The sequence below is a fragment of the Balaenoptera musculus genome, chromosome 5, assembly GCF_009873245.2.
Source record: "Balaenoptera musculus isolate JJ_BM4_2016_0621 chromosome 5, mBalMus1.pri.v3, whole genome shotgun sequence".
NCBI classification, from domain to species: Eukaryota; Metazoa; Chordata; class Mammalia; order Artiodactyla; family Balaenopteridae; genus Balaenoptera; species Balaenoptera musculus.
The window spans coordinates 50828423-50845956 of NC_045789.1; the positions used below are offsets into that span (position 1 = coordinate 50828423).

Genomic DNA, 17534 nt, shown 5'->3' on the forward strand with positions numbered 1-17534 from the left:
ATAACATATGTAGTTGCTGAGGCTGGGAGAGGTTAGGCAGCTTGCTTGAGGACACTTAAGAGGTTGATGGAATAAGTATAGGTCCATATGTCTGTTTCCAAGGCATTTGCTCTTTCATTATCTCTGAAGTAGGAAGTTTGGCTCAGGATGAACAAATATTTGTTGGATGAATGAAAAGATAAAAGAATTAAGTTATGCAAAAAGATAAAAGTAAGCAGCTCAGAAAAAAATTCAAGAAACATTTATGGGGTTTAATAATGAAAAAAAAAAAGACAGGAAAAAGTAAAATATGTGTGCTTAGAATGATAAGAAATAGGTGCTCAGCATTTAGCTGTAGTCCCACTCTGAACCTAGGGAACAGTTATTAGTTCTTTTGTTTTTGAACCATTCATTCATTCAACAACCATTTACTGAAAACCAACCATGTATACATAAGATACAGGGATACAGAAGACATAGTTCTTTCCCTCATGAAGCAAGCTTACACACACGGGATATGAATAACCATTCGCTTTTTTTTTAATTAATTAATTTATTTATTTTTGGCTGTGTTGGGTCTTCCTTGCTGTGTGCGGGCTTTCTCTAGCTGCAGCGAGTGGGGGCTACTCTTCGCTGCGGTGCGCAGGCTTCTCGTTGCAGTGACTTCTCTTGTTGTGGATCACGGGCTCTAGGCGCGCAGGCTTCAGTAGTTGTGGCACGTGGGCTCAACAGTTGTGGCTCGCGGGCTCCAGAGCACAGGCTCAGTAGTTGTGGCTCACGGGCTTAGTTGCTCCGCAGCATGTGGGATCTTCCCGGAAGACAATAACAATAAGACAAATAAGACAAATAAGACAAACAATAAGACAAAACAATAAGAAAATTGTTTCTTATTACTGAAGGCTTCCAACCACCAGTCTGCTTTTCTAGAAATTGTTGGATGGCTTTTGCCAGACACAGAGGGGAGCTCAACATTTAACTGTAGTATCCAAAAGCTTCTTTGGAGCAGTGTGGTTAAATAGGTTCTTAAAGGTTGAGGTTACATCTTTTCAGCTCTGCAAAATCAGCCTCCATCATGCTTATGTGCATCCTTCTTAAGTAAATGTGGTGATTTTGCACTTCCTAAATTGATCTGTCATAGAAAGGTCCCGACATCTGGGGTTATGAAGAGGAAATGTCAGGTGACGGGCAAGACTTTTTCACTAATTCTGCAGCTAGTGAGTCCCTGAGTGAAAACCCTGCAAGTAAAATACAGCATTATAAAAGAATCATGATTATTTCTTTAAAAATAAGATTCTAATTATAATTTTAACACATATTGAGGTGCTAAAGTAATCTATAATGCAATTATTTTTAAGTCAGATTAAGTTAAATATATTCAAAAGCTAATATAGATAACCTCTCTCGATATATACCATATCTTTCTGAAGTTCTCTGATGTCAGTTTGGAAAAGCACCTTTCTCCTGTTGAAGTGTTAATCAGATGTACTTAATTTTTCTGTCACTTGAAAAAATTATTAAATCACATCAAATTTCTTGAATTTTTCCTTCCAGATTACTCACTTTGGTCTTTTTATATGGTTAAATTAAATTTGCTTTTTCAATTATTCAACAATATATCATCCAGTATTTTCTATATATCAGGCCTTGTACTAGGTGATTAGGAATAATCTATGAACCAGCTGGAAAAAGTCCCCGTCCTTGACCGTGGCTCTAGCAGAGGGAGATAGACAATAAACACTAACTGTAACAAATTATGTGGTTTATGTTTTTAGGGTAGGCCTCCTTGAGAAGGTGACTTTAGAGCAAAGACTTGAAGATGAGGGAGCAACCCTGTGTACACCTTGAGGAAGAGGCTTCCAGACAGCAGGAGCGCTCTTTGCAAAGGCCCTGAGGCAGGAGCATGCTTGGCATATTTGAGGAACAGTGAGGAGGTGAGTGCCTGGAGCAGAGAGGCAGGGGAGATGAGCTCAGAGTGGTAAAGTGGGCCAGATGGTGGGGGCGGTGTAGGCCACTGTAAAGATCTAGGCTTTTATTCTGAAGGAAGTACGGAACAGGTTTTTGACCATAGTGGGAACATGATCTTTCCCTCTGTTTTCCTCTGTTCTAATGCTCCTTTGCTGTTGGACATTTTTGTAATATTTATAATGGTGTTATTAGTAGTCTAATCATGAATAAATTCAAATTTTTATCTGGTATCTGTTGCCTACAGAATGCAAAATCAGATACTGCTACAGCTTAGTTATGTAAACAGACAATTTTCTTTGTAGATTCCAAGGGGTCAGGAGATTTCTCCATTCTGTTGGCTGACTGCCTGTGACCCAGTCAGTCCAAATATCAGCCTGGTTGTACATTTACAGAATGCAGATTTTAGTAACCAATCTTGCAGTGAAGTAATATTTACATATTTTATATTTTATAACTTACCTGATTCTACTTCTTCTAGATGGATCTCTGAACATTTACATTTTCATAAGCTTCTCCAGATGAAAGCTTTCTCCATGTATGCAATGACTCCCTTACATGTTTGAAAATACGAGGAAGCTTGTATTTTATAGTTTACACCCACTGCCCTGCTGTGATTGAAGGGTGGTACCCTTCACATGCTGTGACAGAGGATTCTGTATTTTGCATTTAGGTTCGGAGGGTGTTTGTAGGCCTCGCCGCAGGCCCGTGGTCTGGAGAGGGTGTTGTCCAGGTTGCCCAGTTCCCCTCAGGGTCATGGCCAGGTAGTGATGTGTGTGAACTCATGGAGTGACGTGCTTCTGACTTCAAGCACTGGGTCCATCTGAGGAGAAAAGTTGTGGTTATTGAAGAGTCTTCACACAGATTTGCCAGCTTCATACTGTTTCACATAGAAACCTTGAGAGTGGAATAAGATGTATCTGAGTTTGATCATCATTGCATATAAAAAGTTTAAGCAATCTATAAAATTCCTAGAAGATAACGTAGGAGAATAAGTTTATGATCCCTTTTTTTTTTTTGGTCCCAAATATGTTTTTATTTTCAACACTCAGGGCTTTCTCCTTTGTGTCAGCTTTCTTAGAAAACAACCAACCATTACTTTTCAGAGTCAGTAATTTAAATTGCATACTCTTCTCAAACCAATTTCTGTCAACATTAAATTGCTTCCTTCAGCCCAAGAAAAAGAATGCTTTAGTACACAAATATTTTAGGACTCAAAATAATTTTTTTGAAATGTGAAATATCATTAGCAAATGAAAGGCAGGATAACCATAATCATTAGCACTACTTTAATTAGCTGTTATTTGTATTTGCTGTTTTGTACTATATTGAAGAATTAAAGCTATTTCATGGTCATTCTTCATTTTCATTCAAAGCTTGAATATTGAAAGAGTCATTAAAATGCCTTCTTAAATTCTTTGCCAATTTATAGACATCATGACTCATATTTAAAAGTTCATTGCTTTGTTTATGAAATTTAGATTTGTTTACGTATCTGAGACTTCCAAACCAGTGAAGTACCATGCTCAGCTGGAACTTAACACTCCTCATTTTCCGTTTAGTAAGTTTATGATCTTGATGTAGGGAAAGGTTTCTTAAACAACACACACACACATTTTGGAGAATTTAATGAACACCCTGGACGTTCTTCACGAGCTTCCTAAATTTTGTTTACAATATGAGGGAGTTTATGGACGTTAAAAACTATTGTGACAGGGTAAGAGAGTGTCATGGACATACATACACTACCAAATGTAAAATAGATAGCTAGTGGGAAGCAGCCACATAGCACAGGGAGATCAGCTCGGTGCTTTGTGACCACATAGAGGGGTGGGATGGGGAGGGTGGGAGGGAGGGAGATGCAAGAGGGAGGAGATATGGGAACATATTGTATGTGTATAACTGATTCACTTTGTTATAAAGCAGAAGCTAACACACCATTGTAAGGCAATTATACTTCAATAAAGATGTTTAAAAAAAAAAAAAAACTATTGAAGTAGGTGTCTCAGAATGAGGGCACTAAACAGGAGCCTCTAATGATAAGATCTTAAAACTAAAATATATCAGTCAGGATAGCTTAAAGTGTGTCTCAGTAACAAGCAAAGCCAAAAATTTCAATGGTCTAAGACTACAAAGGTTATTTTTTACTCACACTACATTTTCATTGTGAGTCAGCTGGAGGTCTCTAATGCAAGTCACCCTCCCTCTGGGATCAAAGTTGAAATAGCAGCTAGAATGTGGAAGGTTGCTAGTTGCTCTTTGGGGTCGCAGCAATAATTCAGCATTCTTCCTGGAAGTGACATACATCATGTCTGCCCACAACTCTTTGGTTAGAACTAGTTATTTGGCCCTACCCAAGCAGAATGGGGCTGAGAAGTGCAATTGTACCACATACCTGTAAGGGGGAACCGGAGCATTTCAGGAACAACACTGCTGACTGCTATATGGGACCACTCCTACCTCAGTTAGGAAGTGATTATGTACTTTCTGATATCCTCCTTCTCCTTCCTACATACAGTGCCTTTAACATCCTTCTCCACCTTCTAACACAGTATCTTTCTTCCTATGAAGGGAATATCTAAACTAGTTTTTTTAAATTATCGTAACTATGAATTGACATAAAAGGCACGGATGAATTTCACATCAAATTCTTATTCAGTTGTATGTGATGGTGGGCAATTAGGACATTAAGTATACAGTAACTGGTCAGATGAGAAGTCTCTTTGATAGCAGGAAGGAAAGGTATCAAGTTTAGTTATAGACTGGACCAGTTGGTGGCTAGTATGCTCTGGTTCAGTTCCTGTTTACAGCTAGTATACATTCTGATTTGGTGAATACATCCATTCTGATGTATTTTTCATGCCATGTCTGTTTTAAATACTTTGAATATCATCTCTGGTTAGTAGAAATAAATGAGTTAAATTAATGAATTCAGGAGAAGAGACAGGTCAGCAGGATCTTACGAAGATATAGATAAAATATATGTCAGAGGAATTATGAAATATTTTACCTTCTTATGTCTATAAAATTGAGATGAGTCAAGAGCATAGTTGGAATTTGATCAGTTAGAATAGAGGATCCAACTGAGGCTGAACTTACGTACTACTGGTTGCCCTGGCAACAGGGCCCCCTTCCCATGCTAGCAATATCATAGAGTGAGTGAAGTAAGAATTGGAGATAGAGAAATATGTGTTCAAGTCAACTCCTACTTCTGGGAAAGTTAGGGGAGGAGTTTGCTAAAGGCAAAGGATGAGGTCATGAAAGGGAAAGGATTTCAATTAAAAAAAAAAAAAATTTAAATATCCCTGAGCTTGAAAGCTTCTGGGTATAGCACTGCACATAGCAATGTTTCTTTCCTGACTCTGGCTGAAGGCAGGGTAGATAGTAAATCATGTGGTTGCATATCTACATTATCTCTTCCATCATAGCCCAGAAAAAGCACTGGACTGGGAAATTGTGACCTGTGTAAATTGGCTTGGACTGGAGCCATCTGCTGTGTGGATTGCTCTGCCTGCTCAGGAAGTTCTCATTTGCCTAGAAGGGTCAAGAGGGAGTGAAGACAGGCTTGCCCATCGTATACCCAGAGAAAACCATAATTCAAAAAGACACATGCACCCCAATGTTCATTGCAGCACTATTTACAATAGCCAGGTCATGGAAGCAACCTAAATGCCCATTGACAGATGAATGGATAAAGAAGATGTGGTACATATATACAACGGAATATTACTCAGCCATAAAAAGGAATGAAATTGGGTCATTTGTAGAGACATGGATGGATCTAGAGACTGCCATACAGAGTGAAGTAAGTCAGAAAGAGAAAAACACATATCGTATATTAACGCATATATGTGTAACCTAGAAAAACGGTACAGATGAACCAGTTTGCAGGGCAGAAATAGAGACACAGATGTAGAGGACAAATGTATGGACACCAGGGGGGGAAAGTGACAGGGGTGGTGGTGGTGGTGTGATGAATTGGGAGATTGGGATTGACATATATACACTAACATGTATAAAATGGATAACTAATAAGAACCCGCTGTATAAAACAATAAATTAAATAAAATTCAAAAAAATATATTAAAAAAAAAAAGACAGGCTTGCCCATATTTTCTGTAAATTTAGTTTACTTTGTTTTTAATGTTGCCGTTGGGTGCATTTTATTCTTGCTAAATACTTTTCACATTTTGAAAAAAGAATTTTTGTGTTAAAGAGGCAGATTTGGGGGCAACATATTCTAGTTTCCTTTGGTGGATTGCCTATAGTCCCTGTAAAAACCTAAGAAAAAGGGTGAGAGAAACCTCAGCTGGCTCATCATACAGGTCAGAGGCACAGGAACAATCCTTGAATCTTCCATGGGATTCAACCTTCTCACCAAGACTAAGGGCTCCATCAAGGCTCCAAGATAGTGAGATGATTTTGATTCCTTAGCCTTGTCTTCTGTGCACATACAATTTTCCAGGCACTTAGCAGGACTAAAGTTATGATTTTCATGGGCATTTGGCACTGTTGATTTAATTTATCCCCTTCCTCCATAAAAAGTATTGAAAATTATGTTTTATGTTGGTATAAAGATAAATATTATATTTTAAAATATTTTTTTGACCTCTGAGTTTATTTTCCTTCTGCTTCTAAAATAAATTAAAACATTTTCGTGAGCTTCTAAACCTATTGTGGACCCTAGGCATGGGGTTACTACTGGGTCTAATGGGTAAGTTGGTCCTGAACCCCTAGGGATGGCTGTGGTTATGGAAGGAGTTTGAGGATTCAGGAATTCTGGTCCAACCAACTGTGATCTGATATCACTAACAATTTAAGCTTGAGAAGAGTCTAAAGCAAGGATCAAGCCTCCATAACTTGTTAAAAAATTATCTGAGTCTTCTAACAACTGTGTAGGGAAGTAAGTGTTTTTGTTGGTGGTGTTCATCTTTTATCCCACGGTTGCTTTTTATGCAGTGAAAGGCAGAAAAGGCAATGAATTTGCCTTTTGCCGAAGTATAACCACAAGGATTAAATAGGAAGACTTGGGAAGCAATGCATGAGCCAAAGACTTTTCTTACCTCCACCACTGCAGCATGGAGTATTTTCATTGACTGACTGATTGAATCACTTATAATGTGCTCTCTGTGTGGTGCTAGGGTCATGGTGAGCAAAACAGACATGCTCCTTGATCTTGGGGTATGTAGTCCTGGGTTGGGGGGCAGGTGGGGAGAACAGGAGAGAGATGAGTGACCAAGCAATTATAATATAGAATGTTATACTCTATCGAAGGAGAAAGTGACAGTTCTGAGGAAGCTTATGGGAAGAGCACTTAACACAGATTTGCAAGGCACAGGGGCAAATAAGTTTTTACAGATGAAGTGAAATCACAATTGAAGACTATACGGTAAGTAGGAGTTAGCAAATGATGAAAATAAGAAGGAAGAGGAGGAGAAAGAAGAGGAGAAGGAGGAAGAGGAGGAGGAGTGGGGAAGGAGAAGAAGGAGGGGAGGATGGGAAGATCTCAAGAGGCCAGAAGAGAACTGAAAGGGTGGGTGGGAGGCAAGGAGGGGCACAGGGGAGAAACAGGGTGCATTAGAGGAACCTCAAGGAGTTTGGTATGGATGGAGCATAGAGCACTTGGAGGAAAAAGAGGAGAAGCTAGAGAGTAGGGCAGAAGCCATGGAGGCAGGGTCTTGAAAGTCATGATGAAAGTTCGAACTTTAATATAAAAGCAGAGAGCCATGAAGAGTTTTAAGCAGTGGAGTGACGTGTTTGTGTTTGCATTTAAGAAAGATCATCCTGATTACAGGATAGATTGGAAAGAGAAGAGTATGTGTGGGGGGAGAGGGAGAGATAAGAATCCATTGCCATTAATCCAGGCAAAGAAGATGGTGATGACTTGAGCTATACTAGTGGCAGTGGCTATGCAGAGAAACAGATGTGTCTGAAAGAGACCTATCTAGGAGCTCTCATTGACAAGACTTGTGATAGACTGTGGAAGCTGAGAGAGAGGCTAATTATACCCTGGTTTGGGGTTAATACAATTTATTCATGGTACCATTCAACCAAAGGGAGGGAGTAGGAAGAGAATTGAAATAAAAATCACAGGGAAGATCTTCTTTGCAGATTAATAATGAATTCAGCCTGTTCTCATCTGGGTATGATAATCCTGTAAAACCGATGCCCAATTTGACCTCTGTTATGACCACATTCATGGTAGCACCACGTTGTACAAACAGTTACTTTCTTCTTGTCTCCCTCCTCTTCCTTTTACCCTATCACCATACAATTTTTTGCCCCAACTCCCATCCCTTTCTAGAAGAAACCACCCCAGAATGCCAATCTCATGGTAGGACTGTTTCAGCAGGAGACTCAGGCAAGACCAGCAGCCTCTGGCTGCACCTCGCTTTGGCTGCTGGGTAAAAGGCCTAGACGAGAATGTGCTGTAGTTTATTTGGGCATCACTTGATTTTTGAATTGGCTAAGGAACACCGTTGCCTTAGCAATTTGCAGAGAAAAGCAGATTGTTACTAAATTTTCACCATTCAACCCTTGAAGCTGCCAAACTTGCCTCAGTCTGGACTAGAGGTGATTCCATCTCAGGTTAAATTTGGGGAAAAGAATCCTGGAGTGGTGAGTAGGTGGGTGGAAGTTTAAGGTGCAAGTCCTATCAGATGTTTTCTCTGAAGATGGTGTTCTTCTTTGAAAAAGATTTTTGTTTCTTTTTGGTTTTTTGTTTCTTCTTCTCCCCCTCCTTCCCCCTTTCTCAACTCCTTCTCCTCTTCCTCTTCCTCTTCCTCTTCCTCCTCCTCCTCCTTGTTCTTCAACCCCCACCTCCTCTAATTGTTAAGTCTTGCAGTCCACAGAGGTTAGCCTGGCAAGTGTGATTAAGGCAGTCAGAAAAATGAAACAACAGAGTGTTCAGTGTGCCAGGTACTGGGCATGAGCTTTAAAGGAAGAATACCTTCCCAGTCCACTGGTGAATAGTGAAGATGTTTTACTGTCTATTCTCCTTTTTTTGGCGGGGGAGGTGGTATTAGAAAAGGTTGGGTGGGAAAGTTGGGTTGGACTGGGAAAAGGAAAGAAGAACTGCAAAAGTGTTTTTCTGTAGAACAGCTGAGGTCTTTGTACTATATCTTTTGTTTGCTTTAGTTTTCATGGGCCCATCCTTTAAATACATAAAAGCTAGGTGTCAGAAGGATTGAAAAGTCATTTGGAATAACGATAGGAGCTGTACATGACTTCATGGGAAGAATATTGCTCAGGGGAGACAAGTGGGAAACTTACATAGATGTGGGAGGTTGACACATTGTTCACTTTCCAGAGGAGGCTTGGTGGGGGACAGCAGGCCAAATGCTGGTAAAATGTTCTGAAGGGCAAACATTACATGGCCTGAGCATTTGGAAATTTTTGTTGGCTTCTTTCTGTTGCCTCATTTTCCAACTCCTTCTTGGGCTTAGGAAAGCGCTCTTCATTTTCTTGTAGGTTGTTAATTCCTTAATATGTAAGCCTTTGTCTCATTGACTAAATCCAAGCCAAAGGTGAGCAAATGAGAAATTTATGGTCTCACAGTTCTGTGAAAATTGGAGTTATGCTACTAAAAGCCAAAGAACTAGCAGAAGTTGGGAGAGAGGCCTGGAACAGATCCTTCTCTAGCACCTTTGGAAGGAGTGTGGTCCTGCTGACGCCTTGATCTCAAACTTCTAGCCTCCAGAACTGCGGGACAATAAATATATGGTTTTTTAAGCCATTCATTTTGTGGTACTTTGTTATGGCAGCCCTAGGAAACTAATACACACCATCTAAAACCTTTAACAAAGTAAGTGCCAGAATCTATGCTTCAAGTGCCTTCTCTCTCTGTCTCTTTTGCAAACTCTTTTTTTCTATAGCATGAAGATAGCTAGCTCACAGATGGAGTCTGTTTGCAGTATTGTTACGAGTGGTTATGTTTCAATGTCCTTTCTGTATAGGTGGTTGAGGTGAGCTTTGCTGATTTATGTGAATCTAAGTGTTTCAAAATAGACCTCAACATGAGTTCTGGATGAATATGTCCTTTATTTTTGATAGTTCTTAATATTTGAAAAAAATACTTTTACATTTTTAGATGGATTTCAAGGACAATTAAATATTTCCTACATGTAAATAACTGTTAGAATGAGTGAAATTGGACAACCTCAGGTTAGTCATTTATCTCTCTGAGTCATGCTTATATTTTAAACGATGGTGGTAACGTTTCCTGCTTATATCAAAGGGTTGCTTTTAAAAAACAAACTAAAGAGTGTGAAAGGCCTTTATGAACTGTAAAATACCATATAGTCTTGTTGACATTCACCAACTATATGATTTTTGCTTTATTTATAATTTTCACTATGCATTTTTAAAAATGAATTTGAGCTATCTTATAATGAAATACACAAACTCTAAGATGATTAAAATAGAAAATAAAACCATCTGGGGGAAAGGGAACACAAATGTACCCCAAATTCTAAGCTAGAATAGTGTGGTGAAGACTGCCTTTGCAGACAGCTAGACTACAATTCCCAGCCTTCTTTGCAGTTAGAGTGGCCATGTGATTTGGTTCTAGCCAGTGAGTCCTACTGAATGGAAGTGATCTGTGCCAGTTCCAGACCTGACTCATAAAGCCTCCTATAGGGTGCTTCTCATGCCATAACCCATTCACAAAGGATGAAATGGTGATGTGGAGACCAGAGTGAGCTTGGAAGCCATGCATTGAATATGGCAGAGGTTTGTTAGCCTAGAATGACTGTTAGGAGCAGATCCTATCTTTCCTCCACAAGGTAATCAAAGCACCTGCCCTCGGCTGCCATCTGAGCATGTGATGAACCTCTGCTGTCCATACATTTTGAGTCTGCTTGTTACAGAAGTTTAGTCTCTTCTAATACATACAGTTACTGTATTTGAGTATTAAATTTAGCATTCAAAATTTCTAAATCACTGATTTCTACAACTGGAAGACACTTTAGAGACCTAGCCCAGTCCACTCATTTTTCAAGTTACCATCTCTCTCTGTTTCAAATCCTCCAGTGTCTCCAGATTGCCTTCATAATTAAATTCAAATCCTTAACATGGTTCACAACACATGTTCTCATTTCTCCCTACTTCTGCATCTTGTTTCTTGCCACTCTTTTCTTGCAGATCCTTCTCCAATTAAACAGAAAAACTTGCCTTTCCTCTTTCTCATTTCTATGCTTCTTGCTCTCCTTGGACTGCTCTTTGTCTTTTTCTTGACTATTATGAGATTATCTCAACTGTCACATCCTCTTGAAACCTTTTCCTAACTCCCCATCTCCTGACTGGTTAGATGCCCCTCTTATATTTTCCCACAGCACTCCATGTGAACAATTCTCATAACACGTGCTTTGCTCCATTATAATCATCGGTTTGATTTAGGGACTTGTTGACTAGATTAGAGTTCATTGATGGCAGAAGACCTTCTCTGAGACATTTTGTCTCCCAAATTTCTAGCATAGTACCTGGAATGTTTTCAAATAAGTGAACAACTTATTTCAGCAAATATTTATCAAGTGCTTCCCATGTGCCAGGCACTTTGTTAAGTGCTGGGGATCCAAGGACAACCAAAAATTGACAAGGCTCAGTTGTAATTGGAGAATACAGTCTAGTGAGGGAGACAGATATGAATCAAATAATCACACGAACAAAAATACAACCTTGATAAGTGCTGAGCATATACATATTTTAGCTACTAGTTCCTTTCCAGTCTGACTTCCCAGCACTTGAGCAGAAGAAATTTATGATTTGGCACTCAAAATTATTGCAGTTTCAGAACATGCGAAATTATTGAATCCCATAAATAATAATCATAACTATTACGTTTGAGCCCTTATTGTGGGTGAGGCGCTGTGCTAAACACTTTGAAAGGATTAGCACATTAAGATCTCGTTGAATCCTCATGAAAATCCTATCAGTTATAGACTACTATTGTAGAGAAATGAATTTATATTTAGGGTCTGCAGACCAAATGCAGAATTAGAACCATCCATGTAAAAGTGTAGTCAGGCATAGATTGGGGAATTGGTTTTCAGGTATGTCTCAGACCCAAGTTCTGATTGAACACCCAGGGTTATCTGGGAATTGACCTACAACTCACCTTTCTTCACAGAGGGAATTAAAAAGTGGGATGCTTCTTAGATCTGGTGAAACTTCACTCTAAATCAGTAGTATCATTGGTGTCTGTGTATTCCCGTGATCACCTGGGGAGGCCTGGAAAAGTATCAGTACCTCCACCTGAGGATTTACTGCATACTTCCTTCTTCCCTCCCTCCCCACCTCTCTCTCTCTCTTCCTTCCTTCCTTCTTCCCTCCCTCCTTCTCTCTCTCTCTCTCTCTCTCTCTCTTTCTTTCCCTTTTCCACCATTTCCTGCTTCCACACAATTATCCCCATTTTTCAGATGGGAAAGTTGGGACTTAGAGGGATTGTGTTATAGGGATAATAAGTGATAAATCTAGAGATGTAATGTTATTTGCCTAAATTCAGTTAGGAAAAATAAAGAAAGCTCTGTTTTCATACATATGAGAATAGATGACTTATAGAGATAAGAAAAAACTATAGGTTTATAATTTCAGCTATCTGAAAAAAGGAAGCACTCAAGTTTTTCAGGTGATACACTTTTGGCCCTTAATTATAGAAGGAATTGTTTGAAATTTTATTATTCATTCATTCATTCACTCACTCATTCACATATGAGAGTGAAAATGTTCCATAGAACATTGTCCTTACTCTGGAGGAAAAAGAAACAGATATACAAACAAATATAGGAAGGAGGTGGCATTTGATCTGGTCCCTTTAGTTTAGGTAAAAATCCATGGAACTGAGAGAGAGAGAGTATAAACTACTTAGAAGTACAGAGTGTAAACAAGCTTGGAGGTATTACTGGGCATGTAGGGAAAGAGCAAAGAGCTGAGTATGCTTGTTATAGAGGGTGCTGGGAGAGTGGTGTGGATGAGAGTGGCTGGGGGACCGGATCATGGAAGTCTTTATAGGCTACAACTAGAAGTTCAGATATTATCTTATATAAAATATAAAATGTGAGGTTAGTGAAGACATTTGGGACAGGGAGAAGACATAATCAGGTTGGTGTTTTCAAATGGTAGCGGCGGAGATAGAAAAGAGGGATTGCTTTGAGAAGGATCTCTTCAAGATAAATTTAAGGGATAGAATCTATGTGTCCTGATGGCAAAAGTAATTTAGGTGAGACGAAGGGCTAGAGCTGTGCTTTCCAATAGGGCAGCCACACATGGCTATTTAAATTAATCAACATTAAATACAGTAAAAATTCATTTCCTCAGTCATACTAGCCACATTTCAAGTGCTCTGTAGCTACAAGTGGTTAGTATTACCATATTGGACAGCATAGACACAGAGTATTTCCATCATCACAGAACATTCTGGATAGCACGAGACTAGAGAATTACTCTGTTTTAAATTTGAACAGTGAATGACAGTGGTACTTATCAAAATAGGGAATATAAGAGAAAGAGAAAGTTTGAAAGAAAAAGAAAAGGACTTGGACACAGTGAGTTTGAGGTGCTATCGGGCAGTCAGCTGAAGATGTCAAACATGCTACTGGAAATTAGATCTGTGCTCAAGATGGAGGCAAGGGTTAGAGAGAGATATTTCAGAGTCTTCACTTTATAAGTACTAGCTGAAGACATGGAAATGGGTATGAGAAGAGGACCAGGAATACCCCATAGTTCTCCTCCATTTAAAGGGGAGTAGAGGAATAGTGGTACAGAATGAAAAGTAATCCAAGGAGGAGCAATCTGAAAAGCCAGAGGAGAATTCTGAGAGAGTGATAATCCTAAAGTCAATAATGACAAATCAGGCAAAGATGTCCAAGCCTTATAGCATCCAAATAAGATTGGTTACAAAAACACTCCTTTGGCTTTAGAGGTCAGGAAGTGTTAGTAGTTTTGCCTGGAGAGGTTTCAGTGAGTGGTGCTAGAAGAAGCTTAATTGCGGCAGAACCAGGATGAAATTGGTGTGTGTGGGTAAGCAGGAGGGTATAAGAGAGCTTTCCCTCCTTTTTTTTTTTTTAAATTAAACCTTTCTTACAACACTTCTTAATTTTATTCATTTTTGCTGTGTTGGGTCTTCGTTTCTGTGCGAGGGCTTTCTCTAGTTGCGGCAAGCGGGGGCCTCTCTTCATCGCGGTGCGCGGGCCTCTCACTATCGTGGCCTCTCTTGTTGCGGAGCACAGGCTCCAGACACGCAGGCTCAGTAATTGTGGCTCACGGGCCCAGTTGCTCCGTGGCATGTGGGATCTTCCCAGACCAGGGCTCGAACCCGTGTCCCCTGCATTGGCAGGCAGATTCTCAACCGCTGCGCCACCAGGAAAGCCCCTTTCCCTCCTTTTTGAAGTTTGGCTGTGAGGGTGACAAATAGAGGTTATTAGCTGGAGGGACAAGAAAGAATACGGGAAAGTTTTTATTTTTTAGAAAATGTGAAACTTGAAATTTCTTTACCTGCAAAAAAATGAGTGGGTGGAATGGAAAAGACTTAAATGAGCTTGGAGTGAAGGTATAATTACTGAGCCAAGTGTCAGAGATAGTGGAAGAAAAGGTGGGTGAACCTTGGAAAGGGAAAGATTCTTCTGTTTCTCAGAGCCAGGATGGAAGGAGAGAATGATTAATATCTGAGGGTTGAGGTAGAGAAGTTTGGAACTGTTAACCTCTTAGTTTTATATATATTGTTTTCAACTATGATTTATAGACAATACAAAAACATTATATATATGGATAATGTTGAACCTTGATAACATCCAAAAGCATGTAACCAGCATGTAACTTAATTCACATAATTTTGCAGTGTGGAAAGCTAATGAGGTCTAAATAGACAATATTCCAGACAGGAACGACTTGATAGTACATTCATTAGGCTACCTCTTCATATGTCAGTGTTTTAATTGGACTTCTGTAGAGCAGGTTAATAATCAGCTCAACCTTGAATTTTGTGGTTAACTTAGATCCAAGGAAGACTAAGTAAATAAATAACTAAATCTACACTTGGACACATCATAATTAAACTGCATAACACTAAAGACAGAACATAATAGAAAACCTGAAACACTAACAGGGAGGAAAAAGCATTATCTACAAAGGTAGATAATTAGGTTAGATTTGCAACAGACTTCACAGTGGCAACAATCGAGGACAGAAGAAAAAAGGAAAATATTTTTCAAGAAAACAGTTGACAATCTAGTATACCCAACTCAACTATGATTTAAGGGCAAAGGTAAAATGAAGACATTTAACAGTAATCTTGAAAGAATTTACTAGTTATTCATTCTCATTGAAAAAATTACTCAAGGACACACTTTATTTTTTTTCCTGTATTTACGTTTATTGATTCAATCCTTTAATCATTTATTCAACACATACTGACTACAATGCCAGGTACTGTTCCAAGCACTAGAAATACAGCAATGAACAAAACAAAACCCCTGCCTAAATGGAGTGTAGTTCACCTACTGCAATTACTAGTGTAGTTCACAGTACTGAGCATTTGGCCAGGTAGCAGTTTCAAAAATAAAGAAAATGGGTAACATGGGGTGTGGTCATCTACAAACAGTGGCATTAACATGCTGTCCTGGGAGAAGCAAAAGAAATGAGAGCTAGGGAAGAGCAGACAATAGAGGGTCTTAGTGCTAAGCCACAGAGTTTGAATTTCATTCTGTAATCGATAAGAGAAGGACACACTTTAAAGGAATTAAAACATTGAAAGTAGAAGGAAGGAATGAGAAGCAAGAAGCGATGTGACAAAAAGAAATTGGTAAATAAAAGAATATCTAAATAATCACTAACTGTAAAATAATAAAAGTAATACTGACTACTTTGAAGGTAAAACACAAGTGGAAATAAAATACCAGACAATAATAATGTGTAAAATAGAAAGAATATGATTGGAATGAAAAACTCTGAAAACCTTTTATTATTCAGGAGGAAGAGATAAATTGTTTTAGATTTTAAGTCAAATTATGCATGTGGAAATTATAAGGGTAACCACTAAAGTTCTAGCAATGAAATAAATAAATTCAAATAGTTCAAAATCTGAAAACAAAAAAAAATAAAAGAAAACGTAAGCTAAGCAACAGAAAAAGAATTGCAGACAATTTTTCACATTGTGGCAACTAGCTCTTTTTTATTTCAATTAAAAAATTTCTCACTATCAATTATGAATGATTTTGAGTGTATGGGCTGAGGGAAAGGGGAGAATATTCCTCTATGCCTACTATGTGCCAATCAGCATAGTGCTAAATGTTAGTGTTGTGTAGTGTTAGTTTGGTGGTGAAATGATCATATGCATAGAAATTCCAACAGAGTTAACAGAAGACTATTAGCACTATAAAGAGAATTTAGGAAAGTTTTGAGGACAAGACCAACTTGTAAAAGTCAGTAATATTTTCCTATACCAGCAACTATCAACTGGAAAATATAATTGAAATAAGATGCTATGTATAATATCAATCAAAATGAATAAATTTCTAGGAACAAACCTAAAAAGGAAAGCCAATATCTTTGTGGAGAAATATTTAAAACTCTATTAAAGACATAAGAAAAGTTTTGAATAAACAGGCCAATTTAATGTAGTAAAGATGTCAATTTTCCTCAAATGAATCTATAAATGCAGTACAATTCCAGTCAAAATTCCATCTATATTTTCTGAAGAACTTGAAAAACTCTTCCAAAATTTGTTTGGGAAAATGAAAGTCCATGAATAGGTAAGCCACAATTGAAAAAGAAGAGAAAAGACAAAGTTTATTATATCAGATATTAAGACATTTGACAATTATATGGTTTAAAAAACACATTATTGGTTATGGAACAGACAAATAGATCAGTGGAATAGAATAAAGACTCTGAAATTAAACTGTATATATGGGGGACTTACACAGCTGACAGATAAAGTGACATATTAGAAAATGAAAGAACAGATTATTTTAGTGGCATTGGGAAAATTTTCACTCGAAGAGAAGTTTGGATCCCTACTTTACACTGTATACAGAGGCAATTCTGCATGAGTTAAAGACATCATTGTGAAAGTTAAATCTTGTAAATCTAATAGAAAAATATTCATACAAAAAGATCAACAACATCAACCAAAAAAAGACAAGAAACCCAGGGAAAAAATGGGTTGACAATATGTAAAGGCAATGTAGAGAGTGAAGTCTGAATGGCTAACAAGTTCATAAAGAGAGTCCTCAAATGCTGTAATCAGAGAAATTAAATTAAAGAAACACTGAGGCACCATGTTAAAGCTATCAGAACACAAACATTAGAAATGCACATGCAAAGTGTTGGTCAGGATATGTAGTGATAAATACTATGTTCTCTTGTGGGTCTGTGAAGTGGCATGTTCATTGTTGTTACACCCTGTGACCTAGCGTATTCTTGGGTATTTGTCCCAGAGAATTTCTTGCACATATCTATGAAGATACATATAAATAATGTTAAAATATGAAATAATATGTGTTAGAGCTCATGAAAGTATGAAATATTTGAAGAGAGGAGAAAGTAGGGCAAGTTGGTCAGATGCTAGTAAACTTGTTATCCTCTCCTTTGGGTTTGAC

The 17534-nt window shown here is 38.3% G+C and overlaps 1 long non-coding RNA gene across 1 annotated transcript in view; it reads left to right on the plus strand.

Moving 5' to 3' along the window:
- The window catches only part of LOC118896109, a 38593-nt gene that overhangs the window by 5788 nt on the left and 15271 nt on the right, over positions 1 to 17534 (plus strand). The window contains exon 2 of the long non-coding RNA XR_005020086.1: positions 1752 to 1910. This is a non-coding gene — a long non-coding RNA (uncharacterized LOC118896109). The remainder of the gene's footprint in view (positions 1 to 1751; positions 1911 to 17534) is intronic.